The sequence below is a fragment of the Podarcis melisellensis genome (assembly GCF_964234715.1).
Source record: "Podarcis melisellensis genome assembly, chromosome: 13".
In the NCBI taxonomy this organism is placed as follows: Eukaryota; Metazoa; Chordata; class Lepidosauria; order Squamata; family Lacertidae; genus Podarcis; species Podarcis melisellensis.
The window spans coordinates 48,514,336-48,542,146 of record NC_138545.1 but is presented as its reverse complement, the minus strand read 5'-3'; the positions used below and the strand labels follow the sequence as shown (position 1 = coordinate 48,542,146).

Below are 27,811 nucleotides of genomic sequence, written 5' to 3'. Positions count from 1 at the left end.
AAGACGAAAAAACCGCAAGACAAAGAGACTCGCGGAACGGATTCTTTTCGTCTTGCGAGGCACCACTGTACAAATATAACACTTCCCAGTCTCTTAACCACAGAGCGTAACACTGGTTTCCTAAGAAGAGCAGCTCTGCTGGATCAGATCACGTTTATCATTGCTGCCTCCTGCCCCACCGCCAAGCTCTCCACAGATCCTCGTAGGAGTCAAAGTGCTCCTCAAGGATTGCTGCTTGGTTTCTCCACCTGGGAGAACTGGAACGCCTCCCTCTTGTTAAGGCATGTCCGAAGTCCGCTTTGGGGGCCTAATCCGGCCCACTGGTTGGTTTACCCGGTCCCTGTGGCAGTTCAATCAAACCTTTATTGCATTAGCATACAGCCATAGCAGGATAAGACAAAAATGCTAGAGACAAGCAACCAAACAAGATTCAAAGCGATATTACTGGCGTTATGACATTAAATTACCCTAAGACAATAATGTAAAGATTTAGTTGCCGGCACCGGGAATCTAAAATGCGGATGTATATAAAGCATATAATGGCCCCAAAATAGGCTCGGCACATTAGGTTAAAAAGGTAATAAAAAGAATTAAAACAGGTCCAGGTCTAGGACTCACTACCCAGTCAGAGTAGCCCTGAGTTTCAAAGCCTGCACTATAAAGATTGCCACCCCACGTGAAATTTGGGGATTTGCGTCCACAAGAAGCGATTTCAAACAGTCTTCCTTAGATGTGATGGTGGATCAAGAGGAGGAGCTTAGTTCTTATTGGCTCATAAATAGGGCAGTAGAAAAAGAAATGTATGAAGTCCTCTACTTCATTCATTGTGCATGGACATAGACGCTGAGTAATAGGGGTCTTAGAATAAATCCCCTGCAAGAAGGCCGTGGGTATAGAATGGAAACGGGCCATGGTAAACGCTCTTCTCAAATTGGGCTCCGTCAGGTCTATCAAGTAGTTGGCAAGTGATCTTACCACTTTCACTTTAGGGAGCCACGTGGAGAGGCGAGCTGTGGTGGACTGTGCCCGGTCCATGGCCTCGTCTCTTGTAAGAATCCAGGCCCGGATTTTATGTTGGTCCCAAGATGACAGCGTGTCAAGATCTGGGAGGGAGTAGCATGCAGTAATAGTCTCCATAGCCTTGGACCATTTGTTGCTATGAGAACAAGTTAAAAAGGCTTGCCTGGCTAGTAGGGAATCTGGGGCTTTGATTAATTTACAATAAAAACTAATAATTCTAATGTGGGCTCTCGCTACAATGGAGGGGAGGCCCAGTTCTGTTCTTAACTGTGCAGCAACCGAGCCCTTGGGGAGACCCAGTAACTTTCATGCAAAAGAGTTTTGTAGAATCTCGAGCCGTTGTAGTGTTTTTAAATTCCACCCCCAGATTTCAACCCCATACAGTAACATCGGGAGGACTTTGCTGATAAATGCTTTTCTGATTGGTGGAACCAACCCTAACCCTGTGGCAGTTTATTCCCTGGGGTAAAATCCTTAAAAAACCCTCAAGAACTTCAACGCTAAAAAAGCTAAACAATGTCAACCCTAAATAAAGCTCAACAACTTCAATCCTAAATTGAAACTTCATCAGATCTGGTCCTCTTTGAAAAAAGTTTGGACATCACTGCTCTAGTTGGTGACAACAGAAGTGGGTGGGTGGGTGGAGCCCGAGGCAGGAGCTTTATCCTGCCCCCATGAGCAGGCCGGCTCCAGTATATTTGCTTGTTAAAAGAATAATCACCATGTAAAAAGAAAGCCTACCAGAGTAGGGCGAGTTGAATTTTTCAACTCTCAAATTCCCAAAATGAGGGGTGCTAAAAAGTTGTGACATGGTTTGGGAACTCAAAATGTATTTTGGTTAAATTGAGATGCCATACTTTTCCATGTATAAGACTAGGTTTTGTTTTGTTTAAAAATATGTTCAAAATTGTGGGTTGTCTTATACATGCATACAATCTCCCCCCATTTTATCAGTTTGGAGTCTTATACATGGGGGCTTGTTATACAAGGGAAAATGTGGTACTGTAATTTAGTTTTGCTTGGTAAGTAAAAGGTGTGTAAAATTGCACAGAAATCATTAAAAATGATTGCAGTTATATCGTATATTAAAAATTATCATTACTTAAGTATTATTATTTAGCATCACCTGACATTTTCGGAAGGTTAAAATTAAAATTCTTTGGTTTTCCGAAAGCAGTTTCTGTGCTTCTTCATCAAATGTAGACTTACCGAGCTAAACATTGCCCAATAAAAATAATAATAACAGAATTGAATTCCTCACACCCCAAAACATATTTTAAGACCCCCTCACTGAAGAAATTTGCAAAATTAAGTTTCACCAACTAAGATGACAATGTTCTACTACCAGAGGAAACACCCAAACTCCTACTAAATGATAGAAATGGGTACAGAGAGAAAGTTCTCGAATGTATTGGCTCTAATTGTAGCCTGTCTAGAATTGCTGATGTTGACTAGAGATCCCAAAAGCACAACAGGGGAAGCCACAAAACTCTCTCTGAAAAGCGGGATATTGAATGAATGAATGTGGCAAGGTCCAGATCTGCTTCTAACTTTCATTTTCAGCTACATCAGCAGAAATCGCCTAGCTTTAAAAGTCCGTTCCTGTTTCCATGGCTGTCCAGAAGCTTCTGGAAGCAGAATGACGGTTGAAACTATGAGCTGTCAATTTCGGCATCACACCATAGTTAGCATAAAGCATGGGTTTTTTTGGTTTGCTGGCCAACTGCAAATCAGGGTTCGCCAATCCATTTATCACACTATAACATAGTTCAGCTTTCTTAACCATAGTTTGGTGTGCTGTCTGAAGTGAGCCATGATGATATTCTTCTTCTTTTTAAACAACAATAACACAGCGGTCAGATTAAAAAAAAAACAAAAAAGCACATCTAGTTCTGTGCTACCAAAGGTGTGCTGAGTCTTAGTTTTTCAAATGTTAGGCTTCTGTGCTGCATGACAAACTACTTACAATATAAAACTGTTAAAAATGTCTAAGTCATTGGACACCTCAAATAACTATTCAGATAGCAGCCATAACACATTCCCCCCCATTCTTCCTTATGTATTATTCTGGAGTGTTAACCCACTAAAACCCCACTTTGGTGATTATTTTTTTAAAGGAATCTACTTTGCAATGCTATTAACCTTTGTAGAGTTTTCAGAGGCCTGAATTTCCGACTACACCGATCACTAACATGCTCATTAGTTGCTATGTAAAATGCTGTGCTCAACTTTGGGGAAGGAGGCACGGGAAGAGATAAGAGAAATGGGTAACCCTACACCTAGAGTACTTTAGAAAGGCAGTAACTGTATCCTTTTAGAATCTTCCTCAAAAGAAGTGTTAAGTATAACTGCAAGATAAGGACCAATTAAGCATGTTCAATCGATCTTTGCGGTTCAGGCACGAAACCATAGCTACTTTGCATCCTCCATACATCTAAATTACAAAACTCTGAAGTGAAGGAAGAAGGTATGCATCTTTTAGCTTTCTTTGTCAAACAAAACGTAATACAATCTCTGCAATCAGACAAAGTCTGCAATCATTCTATTTTAAAAGCTGGAAATGAGATACCATGCAATATGATCACAGGGGGAAAGGACTGCTGTAAAAAAACACAAAAAACAAACCAGTCTTTTAAAGGTCATTGGTACTACAAGGACAATATCCTCTGAATAAGTGGGAACCAAATTAGTGAACCATTTGATTTATTTTCTTTGCACCCTGTCCTTAAACAGTTTCCCAAGATGGTTTATAAAAAGTTAAAATTACTATAAACAAAAAACATTCAAATGTGAAGATTTAAACTCTAAAGTATTACAAAAAACAGTGTAGTAGAAGCAAAACGGTTTCCAAAAAATCATGAAAAGAACATGTTGCTACTTTTATAAAGAGAGGCAGGCTAAGGGAACATGTTTAATCCTGACTGTTCAGAGAAACTTGCACATCTATGTTAACTATTCTAAACTTAAGTTTCCACGCAGGGTGTTCGCTCATAAATAGAACTGTCCACACGGCTTGATGTAAAACCAAATTTGAAGTGAACCTCAGCTGGAAAAGCAGAGGAACTTTGAGGTAAGGGAGAAGAGTTCAAAAATCTTTTTTAAAAGGTAAAGGTAAAGGACCCCTGACAGTAAAGTCCAGTTGCAGATGATTCTGGGGTTGCGGCGCTCATATCGCTTTACTGGCCAAGGGAGCCGGCATTTATCCGTAGACAGTTTTTCTGGGTCATGTGGCCAGCATGGCTAAGCCGCTCCTGGCGAAACCAGAGCAGCGCACGGAAATGCCATTTACCTTCCCGCCAGAGTGGTACCTATTTATCTACTTGCACCTTTTGGCATGCTTTCGAACTGCTAGGTTGGCAGGAGCTGGGACCGAGCAACGGGAGCTCACCCTGTCTTGGGGATTCGAACCGCTGACCTTCTGATCAACAAGCCCAAGAGGCTCAGTGGTTTAGACCACAGTCCCACTTCAAAAATCTTAGGCCTTTGAAATTCTGAATTTCTTGTCAGTGGAATTTGCCAAAAGCTAATTTCAGATAGACAAGACAGACAGACAGATATCAAATATATATGAATGTCACTCAAAAGTTAAATACCCGAATAATTTTTTACATAAGCTAAAAGAATTTTGCAGGGTGTGGATAAATTTTCTCTTCAAAATATTGCATGTATTTATCCACAATTATTTGCCACACATGAGAGCTGGCAAATTATGGTAAAACCTGGCTGGCTGGCTGGTAGGCATCCATTGTGTCTTATTTTTAAGGGAGAGAAAAAAATCCTATGTGGGGAGAAAAGAAGACAATTGTGAACAGATGAATGCTGGCATGGAAAGATTTTGACAGTCCCCGCAGCCAGTCTCTGAACACATAGCTGCTTTGCATGAAAGAGAACTATGACTTATCCTAATGAAAGCTGTTATTACTATTATTATTGTTGTTATTATTATTATTATGCATGAAAAGCACAATGAACATCACACTGCCTTGTTTTAATCTTAAGTAGACAAGTTGCAGGGTTGATCATGTTACTCTGCCTGTACAGAGAAGTTTGCAAAGAGCTATATAATTTTATGATTATGTTCATTGTTTTTATCTCTTACCAAATGCTCTTTTCTTAATTTCACTCTCCTCCTCACACACAAACACCTACACTCTGACTTCAGGGGAACAATAATGTTTAATGTTGGCTGCAAAAAGCAACGATCAAAATGCTTTTAATCTTCTAAGGTTCAGCTGAGACATCAAAACAGAACTTCTTACATCTAGGGACATTAATGACTAAATAAAAATAAGGCACCCCCACACCTACAATCTCAGACTTTCTTGCCCGGCTTGGCACTTCACTCTTCCTTGTACCAAGCTAATCATCTGTAGTCTCAGTTCTTTGCTGAATAACTGTGATGCCTTCAGATAGCATCAGGACAGAGATGTGAAATAATAGATACCTATCCCAGCCAAGCTCTGGGGAGATAATGCAGGCAAATGGACATGGCACTGAGAGGCTGCTCAGGAACAGCTGGAAGAACAGGTGTTTGTATAATAATAGGTGCCATGAACCAGGGCTTCAATAACTACTATGGATTCTTCTGCCATTATCCAGTCTGCAAATATTTCACTTGCTCTCCCAGTACTGCCCCTCTAAAAATTAGTATCATTGCAAGACAACGTCTCACTACATGCCTTGCACTACATGCTGCCACCCATTCCTCTTTCGCAGCTGAAGAAGTAGGCTGTAACCTTTAAATGCTTATTGTTGTTGTTGGCATCTGTCTGTCTCGAGAGACAGTGGCGTGTGCCTCCAGGGGTGAAGTCAAATCATAGTGAACTCTCTGGGACGCAAGCCTGGCCTGTGCGTATGGTGGTCCTGGGTGGGCCAGATGACAAGACCCCTCTTGGCTCTGCTGATGTGGTCAAAAGGAAAGAAGAAGAAGAAGAAGAAGAAGAAGAAGAAGAAGAAGAAGAAGAAGAAGAAGAAGAAGAAGAAGAAGGAGGAGAAGGGGAAGGGGAAGGGTTTGGATTTGATATCCCACTTTATCACTACCCTAAGGTAAAGGTAAAGGGACCCCTGACCATTAGGTCCAGTCATGACCGACTCTGGGGTTATGGCGCTCATCTCGCTTTATTGGCCAAGGGAGGCGGCGTACAGCTTCTGGATTATGTGGCCAGCAGGACTAAGCCGCTTCTGGCGAACCAGAGCAGAGCACGGAAACGCCATTTACCTTCCCACCGGAGCGGTACCTATTTATCTACTTGCACTTTGACGTGCTGTCGAACTGCTAGGTTGGCAGGATATCACTACCCTTAGGAGTCTCAAAGCAGCTAACAATCTCCTTTCCCTTCCTCCCCCACAACAAACACTCTGTGAGGTGAGTGAGGCTGAGAGACTTCAGAGAAGTATGACTAGCCCAAGGTCACCCAGCAGCTGCATGTGGAGGAGCGGAGCCGCGAACCCGGTTCACCAGATTATGAGTCCACCACTCTTAACCACTACACCACACTGGCTATACATCTGGCACCAGCTTGGCTGCAGGAGTTGCCATGAGGAGGCATCCAAGGCAACTGTCTTAGGGACTCCACTCCAGATTTGTGTTGGGCTTACTGCTTAGCCTTCTCTTCTCCCAAAGATGTCCCACAAGGCAGTAGGCACGCATTTTTCCTCGAGGTTTACTCCTGACACGTTTCTCATGATTGAGAAAGGCGGTAGAGGTTTAGGATCAGCAACCGGGGCTACCTTCCCAAGTTGATGACCTCTATCTGCCCCTCACTTCCCTCTACAGTAGCCTTTCTCAACCTGTGGGTCCCCAGATGTTGTTGGACTACAACTCCCATCACGCCTAGCTAGCAAGGCCAGAGCTCAGGGATGATGGGAGTTGTAGTCCAACAACATCTGGGGACCCACAGGTTGAGAACCGCTGCTCTACAGCATGTGCAGAAACTGCCTTCTCAACTGTTGGACCAGCGGCGTAGCTAGCCACTTGGAGCGACGCATGCACCCTGAGTCTGGGGTGGGGCGAGCCAGGACAGGGCATGCTGCGCAGAACCTCCAAGGAGTCTACCCACCACCTCCCCCTCAGCTGTAGAGCGGAGTGGCCATTTTGGGCAGCGTGGAGCCTGCAGGCGCCCAAGCTACCACGTCACTCCCAGGAGAGACACCCCAAGGGGTGTCCCCCCCCCCAGCTATCCCTCTGTTTTGGACCCACGATTGGTCTTGTCCACTTAATCTGCCACAGCCAGCCTTTGCATGAAGGAGAAGTCCCTAACTCACCAAGGGTTTGAGACCTATCGGCTACCCTCACCTGGTTTAACTGGCCAGTCGATACACACATTCACATACTTTAGTACCCACCCTGTTCATCTGATTGTTTAAACGGATTTTCCATCTGATGGTAAATTGTTTAACCTGATTTCATTTGTTTATATTTATTTTAAAGGGCCGTAGCTCAATGGTAGGGCATCTGCCTTGCAAAGAAGATCCCAGGTTCAGTTCCCAGCACACCTCCAGATAGGGTTGGGAGAGACTTCCTGCCTGAAATCTTGGACAGCAGCTGCCAATCTGTGCAGACAATACTGAGTTGGATGGACTGGTGGTCTAGCTCAATAGAAGACAGCTTCGTATGTTCCAAATGAAATAAAAATTAATTCATATTGAATAAACACTTACACTGTACAGTCGTACCTTGGTTCTCAAATGGAATCCGTTCTGGAAGTCTATTCGACTTCCGAAAACCAAGGCGTGACTTCCGATTGGCTGCAAAAGCTTCCTGCACTCAATTAGAAGCCACAGTTGGATGTTCGGCTTCCCAAAAACGTTTGCAAACCGGAACACTCACTTCCGGGTTTGCAGTGTTCAGGAGCCAAAACGTTTGAGTCACAAGGCGTTCCAGAACCAAGGTACAACTGTACTAAAAATTGGACATATACACATACACACATATACACATTTTTATTAACATATTAATTCCAACATTCATACAGCTTAACTTCTCATCTTATACAATATTTTTGGACTTCCGTCAATGCCTCTGATGATTTTCTGTTCCATGTCACTTATTATGCATGTCTTAATTTTATATTACCTTTAAGTGTCCTTAACTAATAGTTCACCTCATTGTCTTTTTTTGCAATATTTCAAATAATTCACCGTACAAAACTTCTTGCAAACCTACTAGCATAAACTGTTCATTACAATTACTTTTCAAATAATTGAAAATAGCCCGTAAATTTACTCCAGTCTTCTGAGCATCTCTGGTCCTGCAGGTTTCGAATCCTTCCTGAAAAGTTGACTTTTCAAGGGGATACTGAAGTCATACATTGAACACAGCAACATAAATGAAGACTAGCAAAGTTTTCCAGTTGAATGAATTCTGCACAGAAGACTTGGTGGCTTGCGAACAATATTCATAGTCACTGGTGAACTGTGTTTCAGTAGTTGGGGACGGATTCTACTTTACCCTGTGTTATAGAAACTATGCTCAGTTTCTGAAGGGTGTTCTGGGATGTGTGTGGTCTCTTCCCTGCATATGTTCCAGCGTCTGCTTTTCGCTCCCTGAGAAGCTTAATGCACTAAGATCAATAGGGCAGTTTTAGAAAGGAATCAATATTGCACTCAAAGAAATCTTTCTTTTCCTTTCTTTTCTTTTGCAAAAAACACACACCAAACAGCCTCTCCCCCCCCCCCCCCGCCCCAGGTTACTAATAAACAAACTTGCTCCAACAATTATATCTCATGCTGAAAGGTAAGGGGTGAATTTTGTTGCCTCTGATTTTGATGGTGTGTTCAGTAGTTTGGCTTTAATATTAGAATTCATCAAAGTGATTGATTGGTGTATCACGGAAAGAGGCAGCGCTGGCACCAAAGGAAATTTCCCACACACTTTAAAATTGGCTCATGTAGCTGGTCTCGATTTAACAGCAGTCGAGCAAAAGGATGGAGAGCGCTGAAGGCATAGGCTGAGAGCCATTCTGATCACGACACTATGAAGGTGAAACAGGAAACACAACTGACTTGCACTTCCTGTTCCCTGCATTTCTCCCTCATGCCCCAAAAGGGAACTTAAAGGCTGCTAAGGTGCCAGAGGGAGACCGTGATTTCCTCTTTACTACAGGTGGGCTCAAGATATCTAGGGAAGAGGCAACCCAGCTTCCCAGACCAGCTCTCAGAGGCTTTTGTTGGTGCTCAAACAAACACCCCACAATGGAGACATTCTTGCCCCAGGGGTCTTCAACAGTAGCTGTGCTCTCTGTCAGAGGCTGATGTTTCCAGTCTTTCACCCTACTGAACTAAGTGGAGACTGGTGTGAATAGGTACAATGATGCAGGTTTTACTGTTTTAAGTTCTAATAAAATCAGAACAGTGCACACACAAAATCTGTTCCATCCTGAGATTGGAAAAATCTGATTTCTGACCAGCATTTAATCTGAGTTCAGCAGACGGAATACCAGAATCCTGGAACAATTACAGAGCAGAAATTGTCCATTTTCAATATTTCTAATGTGGCGTACATGTTGTTGGGCTGCTGGGCAAATTTCTACTGCTTTGGCATACAGAGTTTGATCTATGACCACTACTGTTCTACTGTTACAGTGTCTCAAATATAAATTCTTCTTTTTAAGCCCCACTCCCTGCCTTTTTCTAGAGCAAAGTCTGATAAAACCTGGTTGGTTATTGTCTTCCAAGTGGTAAAGGTAAAGAGACCCATGACCATTTGGCCCAGTCGTGGCCGACTCTGGGGTTGCGGCGCTCATCTTGCTTTATTGGCTGAGGGAGCTGGCTTACAGCTTCCGGGTCATGTGGCCAACATGACTAAGCCTCTTCTGGAGAACCAGAGCAGCACAGAGAAACACCGTTTACCTTCCTGCTGGAGTGGTACCTATTTATCTACTTGCACTTTGACGTGCTTTCGAACTGCTAGGTTGACAGCAGCAGGGACCGAACAATGGGAGCTCACCCCGTCACAGGGATTCAAACCGCCGACCTTCTGATTGGCAAGTCCTAGGCTCTGTGGTTTAACCCACAGCGCCACCCACGTCCCTTTCCTTCCAAGTAGTAATGATGGTCCAATTTTCAGGTCCTGGTTAATAGACTACTGATTGGTCAGCTTGACGTCAATACCAGGAAAGGTACTAGAACAGATCATTAAATGGTCAGGCCGTGAGCACTTAAAAAGGATGCTGTGATTCCTAAGACCCAGTATAGGATTCTCAAAAAGAAGTCATGTCAGACGAATCTCATTGCTTGTTTTCATAGAGTTGCAAGCTTGGTGGATCAGGGGAATGCTGTGGATGTATTATATCTTGATTTCAGTAAGGCTTTTGACAAAGTCCCCTATGATAGATAGTCTTGTGGAGAAGGTAGCTGTTAGGTGGATTTGTAGCTGGTTGACTAAACTCAAAGAGTACTCACTAATAGTTCCTTGTCAACTTGGAAAAAAATGAATGACAAGTGGGGTGCCACAGGGTTCTGTCCTGGGCCTGCTGTTCAACATCTTTATAAACAACTTGGGTGGAGGAATTGAGGGGATGTTCATCAAATCTGCAGATAACACCAAACTGGGAGGGGTAGCTAATGCCCCAGAAAATAGAATCAGGATTCAATATGACCTTAACAGTGACTGGCAGAATCCAAGACCAGGGAGAAGAGTTGGTGGAAGAAGATTAGAGGAAATTTAAAATTTATCTACAGAAACATTGTAAAATTTTTGAATGTTAATGGCATTGAAATGAACTGAAGGGGTTCTAGCAACAAGGTAAAAAATAAGATTGGATTAATAATAGATAAACTAAATTCGATATGAATTTGCTGAACTAATTTTTAAAAGGGATACAAAAAAGGGAGATGTGAGGAAGTAAAGAAAATAAGTGAATCAAAGATGAGGAATTAAAAAGAGGGATTTTTGTGTTGTTGTTTTTTTAATGTGCTCTTTCTTTTCTTTTTTGGTGGTTTCTTTTTTCTTTTTTTCTAAGTTAAATTTTAGTACTTTTGTATTCTATAATTTTATATTTTTGTGTATGTGTTTTTTCCTTTTTCTGTTTGTTGTTATTCTTAAAACTTAATAAAATATCATTTTTTAAAAAAAAATCAATATGACCTTAACAGATTGGACAGCTGGGCCCAAACTAACAAAATGAATTTAAATAGGGACAAATGTAAGGTTCTTAGGCAGGAAGAATCAGATGCACAAATAAAAAGGGGGACACCCGGCTTGCCAGTAGTAAATGTGAAAATGATTGAGGGAGTCTTAGTAGACTTCCTTGGAAGGTAATGGACTCTCCTTCCTTGGAGGGTTTTAAGCAGAGGTTGGGTGGTTATCTGACATGGATGCTTTAGTTGAGATTTCTGCCTTGCAGGGGGTTGGACCAGATGACCCCCAGGGTCCCTTCAACTCCACAATTCCATGATTCTATGACTGTTAGTAGTTTTGCAAGTTTTATTGCATTTTAGTCAACAGAAAATACATGAATAAGGTTAGTACTTTTGTGCCAAACGTTCAAGCGGTGGGGAAAGCTTGATAATATACAATCCGTTTTCCATAATACTATTTCACAGGCTGGTTAGTTATACAGCATAAATTGCTCTAGCAAATTTCCAATTCATTCTAAAAGAGGGACCAAATTATATTGCGGACCCCTACCAGCGGTTCAGTCTTGTGGGAAATAAACACACACCAAAAAGGAGAGAGAGAAAAGAAGACACTGAAGCTGATTCAATTACGGTCAGAAAGACTGTTTAGCAGATACTTTAGCTGCAGATTTATCCAAGGGCTCTTAATACATATACAGGGCATCTTGCTATAATTAGAGATCACTCTGCAAAATGTAATTAAATGTCTCAAACATCGGCAGCAATTGAATTATTCCCCCGCCCACCCAAATACTAAAATCTTTATGAAGATCTCTTCAAAGCTCAGTGTAATATGACCTAAAATATGAAATTCTGTACTTAATCTACATCAGAGTGATAGACACTATTCTCCAGACACTGGCCAGGGAGGGGAGGGGAGGCAGAAATGGAGTTCACCGTAAACAAACCAACACAATTCATCATTGATTATCTTCGACAGCACAAATGAGACCAGATCATTCGCCAAAAATGCATGCACATTTTACTGTAACAGCCCTATCCTCAAGCAGTTCTATTTGCAGTCATCCACTGATAATGGGATTGTGCTCTAACACTTGGAAAACTGGAGCCAATGCCTGTAGTTCATGTTATGAGCTGCTTAAAAGTAGGACGGCCAACTCATGCAGCTCTGAAAATGAGTAAATATATCACCCAAATGCTGTCTAGGTGCTAACTGTCAATGGGTAACATGAAGGCTACTCTGCTCTCCCATCTTTTGGTCTCACATCATTTTGGACTCGCAGCTGTCCATGGAGGCGCAGGTCAATTCTGTGTCCAGGGCTGCTGTTTACCAGCTCCATCTGGTAAATTTTTATTGATTTTCCAACACAAATTAAAAAACAAAACAACACACAATACATAGACAAACAAAACATATAAACAGGTATAATTTCAAAACCTCCTTTTCATAAACCTTGCTTCCCAGACTTCCCCTTACCTCCACTTTTCTGCATCCCTGTTTTAAAATTTGTATTTTAAAATTAAAATTTCTTCAACAACCCCTCACTCTAATTTAACTAATTGCTCATTTTCTTTTTTTTAGCTTCTTCTCATACTTAATCAATTACAGCTGTAATTCTATATTTTTTCCTTTCCCTTGACATTTTAGCACTCATTTAAATTTCTTCCAATCTTCTTCCACCGTCTCTTTTTCTTGGTCACGGATTCTGCCCGTCATCTCCGCCAATCCCATGTAGTCAATCACCTTCGTCTGCCATTCTTCCAGTGTGAGTAGTTCTTGTGTCTTCCAATACTTTGCTAGAAGAATCCTTGCTGCTGTGGTAGCATACATAAAAAAAAAGTCCTATCCTTCCTTGACACCAATTGGCCGACCATGCCCAGGAGAAATGCCTCTGGTTTCCCCACGGAAATGTTTTAGTTTTGTTTTGTTAAGATACCACTCTGGCAGACTGTCTCGCCAGAGTGGTGCAAGCTCTAGTTATCTCTCACTTGGACAACTGCAATGCACTCTACGTGGGGCTACCTTTGAAGGTGACCCAGAAACTACAACTAATCCAGAATGCGACAGCTAGACTGGTGACTGGGAGCGGCCGCCGAGACCACATAACATTGGTCTTGAAAGACCTACATTGGCTCCCAGTACGTTTCCGAGCACAATTCAAAGTGTTGGTGCTGACCTTTAAAGCCCTAAACGGCCTTGGCCCAGTATACCTGAAGGAGCGTCTCCACCCACATCGTTCTGCCCGAAAACTGAGGTCCAGCTCTGAGGGCCTTTTGGCAGTTCCCTCATTGCGAGAAGCGAAGTTACAGGGAACGAGGCAGAGGGCCTTCTTAATAGTGGTGCCTGCCTTGTGGAACACCCTCCCACCAGATGTCAAAGAAAAAAACAACTACCAGACTTTTAAGAGACATCTGAAGGCAGTTCTGTTTAGGGAAGATTTAATATCTGAAGGACTATTGTTTTTTAATATTCAGTTGGAAGCCACCCAGAGTGGCTGGGGAAACCCAGCCAGATGGGTGGGGTATAAATAATAAATTGTTGTTATTGTTTCATCTTTGAACTGGACTTGGACCAGACAGCCCATCAAACAGGGAAGTGCCCACTCTACTGAAAAGTCTTGAACTGACCTATCAACTCCAATGAAATGTCGATGGGATTTCTCTGGGCAAACTTGTTTAAGGGCTTCATCCCATAGTATAACAGAAAAACATGTGGTATTTCAATGCAAACATCGTAAAGTTAGACTGGAAAGTCACAAGACTCTAAACTGACTACAAGCCAGCTACGAAAATGAACTTTTTAAACTTAAAGAACAAACAAAATCTTTAACCCTCCCAAGCCAGGTGGGTTGCTGTGGACTGACTCCAGCAGCTGTTCAGAATATAGGGGAAAAGCTCTTAGCAAACTTAAACCACTTCATATTCCATGTACTCCTCAAGAATTATGGAATCAGTTGTCATTTGCACCCACTTCTCACTTTCTTAAAAATTGTGTTCAACTTATTAAGCTATCAGGGGTCTAATTTACCCTTACTGAAATGGATGGAGAAATGAAATTGCCAGACACTTAAGTTAATGGCAGTCCGTTTGATTCTTACCAGCTTTTCGATATAGTACTGGAGAAATAACAGCATTTTGGCTTTATCATAAATTCCATTATGCCATTTCAAGAGCACTTGAGTATATATATTTTTTCTGTTTTTGTAAAATAAATCTGTATATGTGTATTTTTTTTAAAAAAATACAAAGTACTCCAAGGGTCTGTTAAACTCCAGGAGTAAACTTTTCCTAGCCTAGATTATTAATTCTGCTCCATTTTAGTTTTATTTTGACATAGATGTTCACACTCCCTACAATCTTGCAACACTGATTTCTTATTTCCTATTTGTTTGGAAAGACAGGTCGAGAAAGCCAATTACTTATTGCTGTATATCGATGTTCCATTATTGACTATGAGACCAGTATGTAACTGATGCATTTTAGGTTTCAGTTTCTCCTTTTCTGCTTTTTTCTTCCTTCTTCCAGGGCATCTGGATAGGTAACTATCCCAATGAAGATTGCTTAATTTGTTGGCTGGATCATTTACTAAATCACATGCCACAGGTCTGTTTGCTTCTTAATGGTATAGGGACCAGTGTACATAATTTTTGTGTTAGTGGAATGTGGTTTCCACAAAATGTTAAACTGGAGTTATTTTGAAATCAAATTACACATTTTAAGGCTTTAAAGGGGGGCGGGGGCTGTTGGATCTCAACAGCAGGCTGATAGCATCAAGGCCTATGGTGGAATATATAAGCCTTTTAAGAGACTTCCATAGAAAAGTTATTATTGGCAGACATTTCCATTAGGATGACACAGAAGACATAGTTTGGTAAGGGTGGGTGGGTGTTGACATGCTGCATTGCATTCTGTGGAAGCCATTTTCCAGTATGGCTGCTGGTTGTTCACATGCACTATCTATCTCATAAATCATAGCACCAACATTCATAGGAATTTCTGTCAGACTATACTTTTAAAAGTAAAGGTTAAGGACCCCTGACAGCTAAGTCCAGTTGCAGATGACTCTGGGGTTGCTGCACTCATCTCGTTTTACAGGACGAGGGAGCTGGCGTTTGTCCGCAGACAGTTTTTCCAGGTCATGTGGCCAGCATGACTAAGCTGCTTCCGGCAGAACAGAACACTGGAACCAGAGCAGCGCATGAAAACGCCGTTTACCTTCCCGTCGGAGCAGTACCTATTTATCTACTTGCACTTTGATGTGCTTTCGAACTGCTAGGTTGGCAGGAGCTGGGACCGAGCAAAGGGAGCTCACCCCATCACAGGAATTCAATATATGATTCCAAGTTTAGTAACAAGGGGAAAGACACATTTTAGGTGTTCAGAAAATAAGTTGGGTAAAATGAAATCAGAAATTGTTCATTAACAACAACAAAAACACAATGTCTGGCCTAAGAGTTATCTTTCACACAGTCAAGGTTTTGCAGGACTGTACAGGCATGGAATCATAGAATCATAGAGTTGGAAGAGACCACAAGGGGCATCGAGTCCAACCCCCTGCCAAGCAGGAAACACCATCAGAGCACACCTGACATATGGTTGTCAAGCCTCCGCTTAAAGACCTCCAAAGAAGGAGACTCCACCACATTTCCTTGGCAGCAAATTCCACTGTCAAACAGCTCTTACTGTCAGGAAGTTCTTCCTAATGTTTAGGTGGAATCTTCTTTCTTGTAGTTTGGATCCATTGCTCCGTGTCCGCTTCTCTGGAGCAGCAGAAAACAACCTTTCTCCCTCCTCTATGTGACATCCTTTTATATATTTGAACATGGCTATCATATCACCCCTTAACCTCCTCTTCTCCAGGCTAAACATGCCCAGCTCCCTTAGCCGTTCCTCATAAGGCATCGTTTCCAGGCCTTTGACCATTTTGGTTGCCCTCCTCTGGACACGTTCCAGTTTGTCAGTGTCCTTCTTGAACTGTGGTGCCCAGAACTGGACACAGTACTCCAGGTGAGGTCTGACCAGAGCAGAATACAGTGGCACTATTACTTCCCTCTGTGCAAATCAAGTTCCTGATGCTTTTGTGGGAACTGAGATCTCTTTGCATCTGTGTGGTAGAGTCAGTAATGAATGGTTTGCATTATGTGAGGGATCTCTGTGGAATGGTAATCTTAGCTGAAACAATACAACCTATGAAATGGGATTCATTTTGGATGGCAATGGAAAGTAGTAAATATCTGGGTGTTCCTCATGCAGTTGGGCATTGGGGAATGCTATTCAGTGAAAGCAATTCTGTACAGGAACAGGGACATTTTTATGTGGTCCCTTTTCCATAATGAATGAACTAAAACATGGCTTTCATGAATTCTCAGAGACTTTCAAGAAGAAACCACAAATGTGTGCTCATTGGGAGCAGTTTTTGATCATTCGCTGACAGCCTCATTCCTTCAGACAGAGAAGATCAGGGAAGGTCACCTTCAGAGAAGGCAAAGTATTATTCCACAATTATGGCAGCATTAGTTATAAAAGGTTACAATGAGAAAAACAATATACACTGAGAAAATAGGACAACATAAAGCTGATCACCATGGTATTTACAAAAAGTTTCAAGCCGGCAATTTTGTTCTGAAGCAGAACAAGGACTTTTCAATGCAGTTGCTCCCGACGTAAATTTGGAGCGAACAGTACAAAGATCCCAGAGGAGTAGTAACCGGACAAACAAGATGGATTGAATTATGGTTCTCAATAGCAGCTGATCCATCATGAGGCTTCAGCTGTCTGCAACAACTTTTGGCAAGTCACAAATGCAGAAACTTGCCACTGTGAAATGTTCTGAGATGACTGGGAATATACACCAAGAGTTGCACTTAAGAACAGCCTAGGCACAAAGGGGAAATCCTTACAATGTGTGGAATGTAGCCAAGCCACACAGTTTTGTCACAAAGCAAGAACTCCATACAGTTGCAGCTTTCAGGTTCTTGCATTGAAAATGACAGGGTGGTTAACAAAATTAACAACAACAACAACACATCGACTAAGTCAAGAAAGTGAAGCTACTCACTTGACTTCATACATCTCATCATTCAATGAGCATATCAATAAAACTTCGAGCAAAACAGAAGGAAAAGACACGTGTTAGGTGCTCAGAAAATAGCTGACATTGCAACAGAAGAGTTGAACAAACTGTTGACTGGCAGTAAATCAAACTTTAGAATGTCTGCTAGCAATTTCTGAAGTTTCTTCTGTTGCCAACAACACCCCCTCTCACTCTAGCTAAATGCATTCTGTTATCAGAACTGGCCTGACTACTCATTCACAAGCACACATCTCTGCTTCGAGCATGCATTGTTGATTTGATGCCTACAATTAGGAAGACAACAGGCAAGACATCTCGTCAAGTTTGAATGACACGTTTGAAAGTGTGCGACAGTATGGTACTCATATTTGTGAAATGCAGCAGATTGACTTCATATTTGATAGCTACATTGAAATCCCCTCGCCCCCCAAAGGGTGTGAAAGGCAGAGGAAGTCCATGTCAATCCCACTAAAATTAGCGACCGCTGACTGTGACACCACCATTCCTATCCTATACAGCAGAAGGCTCATCTATCAGTACTAAAATTCATCACACTCTTCGCTGACTAAAGATAACCCTGTAGGGTTTACTAGACCATCACGGCAAGCATGTAACTGGTTAGAGCTATGGCACAGAATTCTAGGAAATTCTACGACGGGAAAGCACGTGTTAGCCAAGCTAAATCAGGTTGCTGGTTTAACTGGGAGTGAATTTTTGACACCCTCCATTTTTTTGTTCAGAACCAATTCTCCATTAACTATTGGTACACTGGAATGAAATTTAGTCTATACACTCAGAACATAATTTGAACACTAGCTTTAGCACACCCACAGCTGTTTTCAGGTAGGAAGGAAAAAGGAAAGGTGCAAAATACATTTTTGTTTCTGCAAAAAGGGTTTATGAGGAACTCCAGAAGGATGTCTTAAAACTGGCATTCCAAACAATGGATGGATGGATGGAGATGATAGATAGAAATAGATAGATAGATAGATAGATAGATGATAGATGATAGCTAGATATAGATGCTAGATGCTAGATAGATAGATGATAGATAGATAGATAGATAGATAGATGATAGATAAATAGATGATAGATAGATAGATAGATAGATAGATAGATGATAGATAGATAGATAGATGATAGATAGATAGATAGATAGATAGATAGATGATAGATAGATAGATGATAGATAGATAGATGATAGATAGATGATAGATAGATAGATAGATAGATAGATAGATAGATAGATAGATGATAGATATAGATGCTAGATGCTAGATAGATAGATGATAGATAGATAGATAGATGATAGATAGATGATAGATAGATAGATAGATAGATAGATAGATGATAGATAGATAGATAGATAGATGATAGATAGATAGATGATAGATGGATAGATGGAAATATATAGATAAATACATGATAAATAGATGATAGATAGAGATAGATGATAGTTAGATAGATTAGATGATAGATAGATATAGATGCTAGATGCTAGATGCTAGATAGATGATAGATAGATGATAGATAGATAGATAGATAGATAGATAGATAGATAGATGATAGATAGATAGATAGATGATAGATGATAGATAGATAGATAGATAGATAGATAGATAGATAGATGATAGATAGATAGATAGATAGATGATAGATAGATAGATAGATGATAGATAGATAGATAGATAGATAGATAGATAGATAGATAGATAGATGATAGATAGATAGATAGATAGATAGATAGATAGATAGATGATAGATAGATGATAGATAGATAGATGATAGATAGATAGATGATAGATAGATAGATGATAGATGGATAGATGGAAATATATAGATAAATACATGATAAATAGATGATAGATAGAGATAGATGATAGTTAGATAGATTAGATGATAGATAGATAGATATAGATGCTAGATGCTAGATGCTAGATAGATGATAGATAGATGATAGATAGATAGATAGATAGATAGATAGATAAATAGATAGATAGATAGATAGATGATAGATAGATGATAGATAGATAGATAGATGATAGATAGATAGATTAGATAGATAGATGATAGATAGATAGATAGATAGATAGATATAGATGATAGATAGATAGATAGATAGATAGATAGATAGATAGATAGATAGATAGATAGATAGATAGATAGATGATAGATAGATAGACGATAGATAGATAGATAGATAGATAGATAGATAGATAGATAGATGATAGAGGATCCCAGAAAATGCTGTAATGATGGAAGATCATAATGGCAAGTGATCATAGAAGGCTTAAACACTTTTGAAAAGCCACAACTAGCAGTCGCTGAAATACCTTTGGCACAAACATGCCATGTACAATCAGAGAAAAGGACTGGAGCATACCAGGCTTATTTCCTATTCAGAGCACCTGGGAACAAAAGAATACAAAGTCTGAACAACATTATGGAGTTCTCAACTTGACTGAGCAACGGAAAATACAAGGTGGCATGAAATGCAATTGACTGAGTTTGTTTGTGTGTTGAACGCAAAGCAAAGAGCTGGGAAGATTGCTAGGTACAGATTCACTGGGACATACATCTATCATCCTGTCAGTGCGGCCAGACACACCAAGAGGTCTCAGCTGCTTCTCAATTCTGAGGTTACTGAAGCAAGCTGAGCCTTCCAGACAGTCAAATATGGGGACCCACATTGCAGCAAAAAGGGCTTCATTCAAGAATACCTTGGGGAGCAAGGACGTTGAAATCCTGTATGCAGAGGAAAACTTCAGAGACAAGGCTAACTGGACAAATATGCTAGAAGACAATCAGGCGGCGCACACGAGGCAATGAAGACTCAGAAAATGGGCAGCAATATTAAGCAATCTACAGCAGCAGTAGAACAATAGCTAAGTTTGTACATCATTTGTCTTGCATACAGAAGGTTCCAATTTCAACCTCTAGCAAAAGGAATTCAGTTGGGAATAACTTGCCTCCCTGAGGCACAGCAGAACTGCCCAGTGATCAGAATAGCGAATACTGCACTAGATGGATCAATAATCAAACTCACTATAGGCATCTTTGATGTATGTTTAAACAGCCCCTATGCAAAGTAGGGTTTTCCTCCTTCTTACAAAAGGGTATTTAGGAGCCCATCCTTCAGTACAAGTTTCTCAGACGACTGGAATCTTAATGTACTTATGAACACTATCGATTGGGGATGGTCTTACAATTATGTTTTAATGGCAAAGTTTAGGTTGCTCAAATCAATATGTGGCCTTGGATATCTCATTGCTCCTCCCAGTGGCATGCACATTCTTCCCTGTCTATTCTTTTGATCACCCATTGAGTTCCCCTCCTCTTGCCCTCAGTTGACTGGCATGTAGAATTAGACAAAAGGACTAGAACATCATCCCACTTCCTCTTCTAAGTCTCCCTCCCTGGGATCCCTAAGGCTCTTTATCATCTGGCTCCCTGGCTTATGGCTATTGCATTGCTACCCCTTTCAACCCTATCTGTCTTTTTGTTGTGCCCCCACCCCAAAATCTAAGCACTCCCCCACTGCCAGCTGGAGTCACTCTGCTTTCCAGGGCACCCTTCGTAACATTAGGACAACTCAGCCAATCACAGGTAAAGGCTTGGCTATTGCCACCAGAAAATCACTTGGCACGCTACCATCGTCCAAAAAGTTGAACCAGTGGTTCCCAAATACTGTGTTACCATGACTGACAATAAGAATGTTGGCTTGGTTTTGTCATTCAATGCTTCACACCTTTTTAAGCCTAGGGCTATGCTATGCTGATGCCACAATGATATGTCCTCAAAAGAAGTACCAGGATCAAGGCAAGAGAAGCCAAAACTGTCAGGGTTTACACACACACACACACACACACACACATATTGCAACACTGGTGAATTAAATGGTAGATTTTCTGGCAAAATCAGCCTTCTGAAAACATAAAAGGAAATATCTCGGCAGGCTTAGCAAACTATGAACATTATTTCTTATATTTTTATGTTTACACTCAAACCACTACAGTCCAATAGCGCTCACTTTGTGATCGGTTTGCTGATGCTGGCGAAAGTTAGCACTAAGAATACAAAAGAATGAAGTGTGTCAAATTATCACACCTTTCTACAGGAAACAGAGCTCAAAAGTACTGAATACATAGGTTTGGATCCAGACCTAGTTACACACAGAGTGATCCACTGAAATTAATGGGGCATGAGTCATTCCTAACTTAATTTGATTTTAGTGGGCCTACTCTAAGTATGACTGCATCCAACCCATTAAATCAACCTGCCCAACTGTATAAAAGGGATGCGGACAACAGAATAACCATTGCTAAATTTTCTGGGCTCCAAGCTCTTAATTTAATGCCCATACATATTGTGCATCGCTAGATATCTAAGGATTGTTTAAAGCTTGGTAACCAACTAAGAGAAACCAATTACCAACAAGGGAGTTATAAATAAAACCATAAAGTATTCTTCTGATCCATAATTCATTGGTAACAGACATTCTGCCATCTGGAGTGGGGATGAACTTGCAACTCAAGCGTCAGATGGCTTGTGATGAAGATTTGACATGCAAAAATGGGTGTTGATGTTGCAAATGATTTCATGTGATATCTTATTTCTGATTTTTTTTTAAAAAAACAACAACATTATTGGCTGCATGTGGGATTAACTTCCATGTTTTCCATTGGTAGTTTTGCTTTTCAAAGGAAAGCACATAAACAATAGAAATGTTTTCGAAGCTGCAATATTTTGCATTTAAGAAAAGGAAGGAAATGATGGCAAATTGTGGTGTGCACACTTGTAAAGATTTCCATGGGAACTCATAGAATCATTGAGTTAGAAGGGAACCTTGAGCATTATCTAGTCTAACCCCCTGCAATGCAGATATATGAAGCTGTCCCATATGGGAACTGAACCTTCAACCAGATCAGCACCACACTCTAAGCAAGTCAACTATCCAGTTGTCTAGGATGCTTTTTAAATTATGCTTTACGGACAAGATTCTATGAACAGGGTAACTGGTTTCGCATCCTGAAGGTGGGTTTAGGTTTGTGTTTCTCAGGCGGCAGCATTGCAAACTGTTTTGAGAGGCCCCCTTACCAAAATATATTTGTGATACAGCACAGATATCTCATGTACCATGAAAGGAAAGCATATACAAGCTAGTAGAGATATGTAGAACTGAATATTTGGATCCTAGCCTTTGTAGTTTTATTTTTTTTTTCATTTTTGAACAAGTGAAGCTTATTTATTATCCCATAATATATTTGTGCATCTTTGAGGTGCCCCAAGACTAATTAAAATTTCTCTATAAAAATCATTTTTATTTGATTTTACAGATATAAATTTATAACAAAACCACACACATATCCATATAAAGAGATTTCTTTGAATCTCTAGACTCCCCCCCCATCCCCTCCATGGGTTCTATTGTCAACATTTTCAACTGCATATTATTTCATAATCTATATTTTATATCTATCCATATTGTCCATAGTATTTGTTACATTACAAGTGAGATTAAAATCCTGCTCATGTTTTCATCTGCATCTATTTAAAATTTCTTCATGGCCTTTCCATGATTTGTTCCAAGCAATGTACAACAAAACAAAACTAAAACATTTCCGTGGGGGGTACACCTAGTGCAGGTTCTCCCTTGTAATAAAACACAATGCAGAATTAAAAGCTGCAACACGCTGGCACAAAACAGCACTTACCATATTTTTTGCTCTATAAGACTCACTTTTTCCCTCTAAAAAGTAAGGGGAAATGTGTGTGTGCGTCTTATGGAGTGAATGCAGGCTGCACAGCTATCCCAGAAGCCAGAACAGCAAGAGGGATTGCTGCTTTCACTGCGCAGCGATCCCTCTTGCTGTTCTGGCTTCTGAGATTCAGAATATTTTTCTTCTTGTTTTTCTCCTCCAAAAACTAGGTGCGTCTTGTGGGCTGGTGTGTCTTATAGAGCGAAAAATATGGTAGTTCTTTTCATTCTCAAGCCTCACTAGATATCACTATATAATGCAAGGTGTCTACACTTTTAAAATATCCTGTGCATTTCAGCAGGGGTGCTTTTCCTGATTGAATTCAGTTGTTGGTGTGGTCTTTTCCCTGTCTGGTGGTAGTGGGAAGGGAAAGGTGTGTGTTTATCGTTTTGTGTGGTGAGCAGATTATAGCCCTCCATGTGACTCCACAGAGCACTTGGAACAACTTTGAAATACTAAGTGCTGCCAAAGAGGATGGCCACTCCTACACTGTCAAAAAATGAGGAATTGTATCACTCCCTTAGGGACGCGGAGGGCTTGCCAATCAGAAGGTCGGCGGTTCGAATCCCCACAACAGGGTGAGCTCCTGTTGCTCTGTCCTACCTCCTGCCAACCTAGCAGTTCAAAAGCACGTCAAAGTGCAAGTAGATAAATAGGTACCGCTCCAGTGGGAAGGTAAATGGCATTTCACCAGAAGCAGCTTAGTTATGCTGACCACATGACCTGGAAAAACTGTCTGTGGACAAATGCCAGCTCCCTCGGCCAGTAAAGCGAGATGAGCACCGCAACCTCAGAGTTGTTCACAACTGGACTGAACTGTCAGGGGTCCTTTACCTTTACCTTTTTAACACTCCCTTTGCGCCCCCCTCTAAAAAAGATAAAAGGGTAATGAGAACACAGATATATACAAATGGAAGACTGAAAGGTGGCTCAAAAGATTGTCTATGCTCATTTATTTCTACAATAAATTTGTAAACCAGGTCAAGACTTGCCAAAAGAGTGGAAGAAGCTATTTATATATGCCACAACAGCGGCTAGGATATTACTAGCCCCAAAATGGAAAGATGACAAGACACCAATGAAAGAAGAATGGCAAGCAAAATGGATGGAATACGCTGAAATGGCGAAGCTCATTGGGAAAACAACAAACTGAAAAGATATGGTATAAAAAGCAGGAAAAGCAAATATTTAAAGAACCAGAAGAGGAGGTTGAGGAAAGTCATGGCGGGGGGGGGGGTATTAGGATTTACATTTTTTTGTGTTACAGGTAGGTAGCCATGTTGGTCTACAGTAGTTGAAACAAAATAAAATAAATAAAATACTGGAAGGAGGTTTTTTATTATTTTATTTATTTGTGTGATACAGATGATTGTGTTGAATATAAAACTGTAAAACTGAATATATATATTTTATTTTTTAAAAAAGAATTGTAAACTAGGACACAAAACCTGTTTGTTTGTTTTTGGGGGTGGGTTGTGTGTGAAAGGATGATGGTCTTGATCTGTAGAGGAAAATTTGCCTGGGGTGGCAGGAAATAACAGGAGGGGGTTAGCAAACTTTTACTTTTTTAGACGGGGAAAAGAAAAATCTCAGAAATCTTCTCTCTCTCTCTCTCTCTCTCTCTCTCTCTCTCTCTCTGTGTGTGTGTGTGTGTGTATGGCTTGGCTTTGTTCTACATTATACACTGCTCTTCAGATAGCAAGGCTATCACAGACTTGCAAAAAAAACCATTGAAGCACATTCATTGATCACAAATGTATGCAAGAGTAGCCAGACAGTCTCTGAAACCAGAAAATCTGTTTACAGTGAGTGTGACTGGAAGTGAGGAAGCAGCAAGGGAAGGGGTACTCAACACGTCATAATCCTCACAGGAGAAGAGTCACTGGGGAGATAATTTTCAGGAAAGAAACAACAAGTTGGACACCTTTTCCCCCTGCCTCTCTTGTTTACATTGGACCCCTGAAATATCAGTATACATATTTGCTTAGATCTGTGGAGTTTGGGACTTGGCAAATGGTAGTGCTTGTCAAATTGATAAAAAAATAAAATAAAAGGAATACTGTTTTCACAAAAGCGCCGTGTTTCTGTGTCTTGAGAGAAGCACATAGTCCCAAACCTTCTGGCGTAGGAAGACTTCTTCAGCCAACGTTAGATGTTACGGTACGTATGTGGGTGCCGCTGAAAACAGCACCCAGCCCTTCCTCTCCTCCTGACTAACATCAAAGAAGTGAGATGCGATGCTTCTGCGCATTGTGTCTTCCTGCCACTTCTAGCAGAAGCCGGTGAAACAGAGCATGGATGAGGAGACTCGCAGCATGGCGACATCACATCACATGGCATTAACTGATGGAAAAGGATGAGGAGGCGAGCAGCTGCTATGTGGCATCAGCATGCATCTTGCATTATCCACTTCCAGCCTCAGTGTGCCAGTACAGTAGGCTTACACATGGGAAGGGTGTTCTGTCCCTGAAGCCACTGGGAAACTGGTGCAGTGTGTGTCACTGAGGAAGCTGAACTGGCTCTCCATCTTCTACCCAGCTCAACACTTGAGCCGATGGTGACCCTTGATGGCTCAGAAGGATGCCACAATGGACAGAAGCTAAAACCCAACCCAGGACATCTTAATTTATATCTATGGATGGGCTAAAAGGCTGAGAAAGCCAGTCCTGATTCCTCTGCCCTTGATCTCTCCACAACCAAGGGACCCAGCTGCAGGGATGATTGTAACCATGTTCAGCCATCTCAAACCGGAATTAAGATTGCCGGAAGAAATATCAACAACCTCAGATATGTAGATGACATAACTTTGATGGCAGAAAGTGAGGAGGAATTAAAGAACCTTTTAATGAGGGCAAAATATAGTCTGAAGCTCAACATCAAAAAAACTAAGATCTTGGCCACTGGGACCATCATCTCCTGGCAAATAGAAGGGGAAGAAATGGAGGCAGTGAGAGATTCTACTTTCTTGAGCTCCATGATCACTGCAGATGGTGACAGCAGTCACAAAATTAAAAGATGCCTGCTTCTTGGGAGAAGAGCAATGACAAACCTAGACAGCATCTTAAAAAGCAGAGACATCACCTTGCCAACAAAGGTTCGTATAGTTAAAGCTATGGTTTTCCCAGTAGTGATGTATGGAAGTGAGAGCTGGACCATAAAGAAGGCTGATCGCCGAATAAATGATGCTTTTGAATTATGGTGCTGGAGGAGACTCTTGAGAGTCCCATGGACTGCAAGAAGATCAAATCTATCTATTCTTAAGGAAATAAGACATGAGTGCTCACTGGAAGGACAGATCCTGAAGCTGAGGCTCCAGTACTTTGGCCACCTCATGAGAAGAGAAGACTCCCTGGAAAAGACCCTGATGTTGAGAAAGATTGAGGGCACAAGAAGAAGGGAATGACAGAGGACAAGATGGTTTGACAGTGTTCTTGAAGCTACGAACATGAGTTTGACCAAACTGCGGGAGGCAGTGGAAGACAGGAGTGCCTGGCGTGCTCTGGTCCATGGGGTCACGAAGAGTCGGACACGACTAAACGACTGAACAACAACAACCAGCAATCCCAGCTTACAATTCTCCTTCAGGCTGCCTGTCTGCTCAACACAGGGAAGATAATGGTAGAGGGGCCGGGGCTGGTGTTCAAGGGGCCCATGGATTATTGACCCTTTGGGTCCCTTCCAACCCTACAATTCTATGAGTATGTGAATAGGGCTTGTTTCTCTGATTTCACACAAGCCCATGGAATTGGTATCATGTGCAGAAGCCAGCTCTCTGAGAATCACAATTCTTTCTGTTAAAGCTGATGGATGCAAACATAGGCTTAAACTTTGTGGGTAAACTCCAGTGAAATGCCAGGCATCCAAGGTGTAGCTGAGTAAGGTTACTGGTCAGCAAGAATGGAGATTCACACTTGGGTGCAGGAGTAAAGAGTTAGTAGATTATTATTTTTAAAGCCGACTTGGAGGTTTTTGCTTTAACAATCACATGGCATCCAAATCTTGTGAAGTAAATAAAAAATAATTCAAGGAAATAGGGTACATGATGTATTTAAATAAACTGAAATATGTAAAGATTTGCTTATGTTACATGTTACATCAATTGCAGAATCCACGTTTTCTTGGCACATGAATCTATTGAACTCTGAACACCTCTTTCAAGTCTTACTGTTCACAGTGCTACTAAATGCTCACAACAATTTGAATAATGCATAGATTACTCATTAAATTGATCAACTTTTCGCAATAAAGTCGTTCATGGATTCTATCATCTGATCTTCTACTGCTAGCTATTCAAAGACATGATTCAGTTTATTGTTATATTTTTCAGTCTGGAAAATGATCCAGTTGTTTTCTTGCTGCAATTTCCAGTGTAATTTGGGTTCCTCGATGCTTCACATACTCCTTGCAGTGAAAAATGAAAAGTAAGAAAGCAAGACATATTAAGGGAGCCAGTTATATAAAAGAAAAAAGAGGGGGGAGACATAAATTATTTGAGGAAGAGGCAAAGTTTTCAGGAAATATTTCCTGCAAGAACCAAAAACAAATTTATACCAAAAGTTGCACTTGTGATGTACTTCTGGAGCAGCCAGAATCTTAATGCATGAGCCTTTTGTAAATTCTGAAATTCACAAGAATTTTCTTGGGCTTCACATGGTAAAGTAGTGCCCCATCTGCGGTGCTGGCTAGCAAAATTTCTGTCAACACCAATGAGTCTGCCAGACCAATACCATGGCATATGGTCTGAATTTCCAGGCACAACATTTCTTACTGCCAATATAAAATAGATGTCTTTGTCCTGAGAAATGTCTTCTACCAAACCTTGGTACACCCAGCTTCTACCCAAAAGGGGGAAGTTGTCTGATGGTACCTCCATTTTTTA

The 27,811-nt window shown here is 41.1% G+C and overlaps 1 protein-coding gene across 9 annotated transcripts in view; it reads right to left on the bottom strand.

Moving 5' to 3' along the window:
• Positions 1-27,811, bottom strand: part of EPHA5 (EPH receptor A5) — a gene marked incomplete at its 5' end in the record, with an annotated part of 261,432 nt that overhangs the window by 68,229 nt on the left and 165,392 nt on the right. The window lies entirely within an intron of this gene.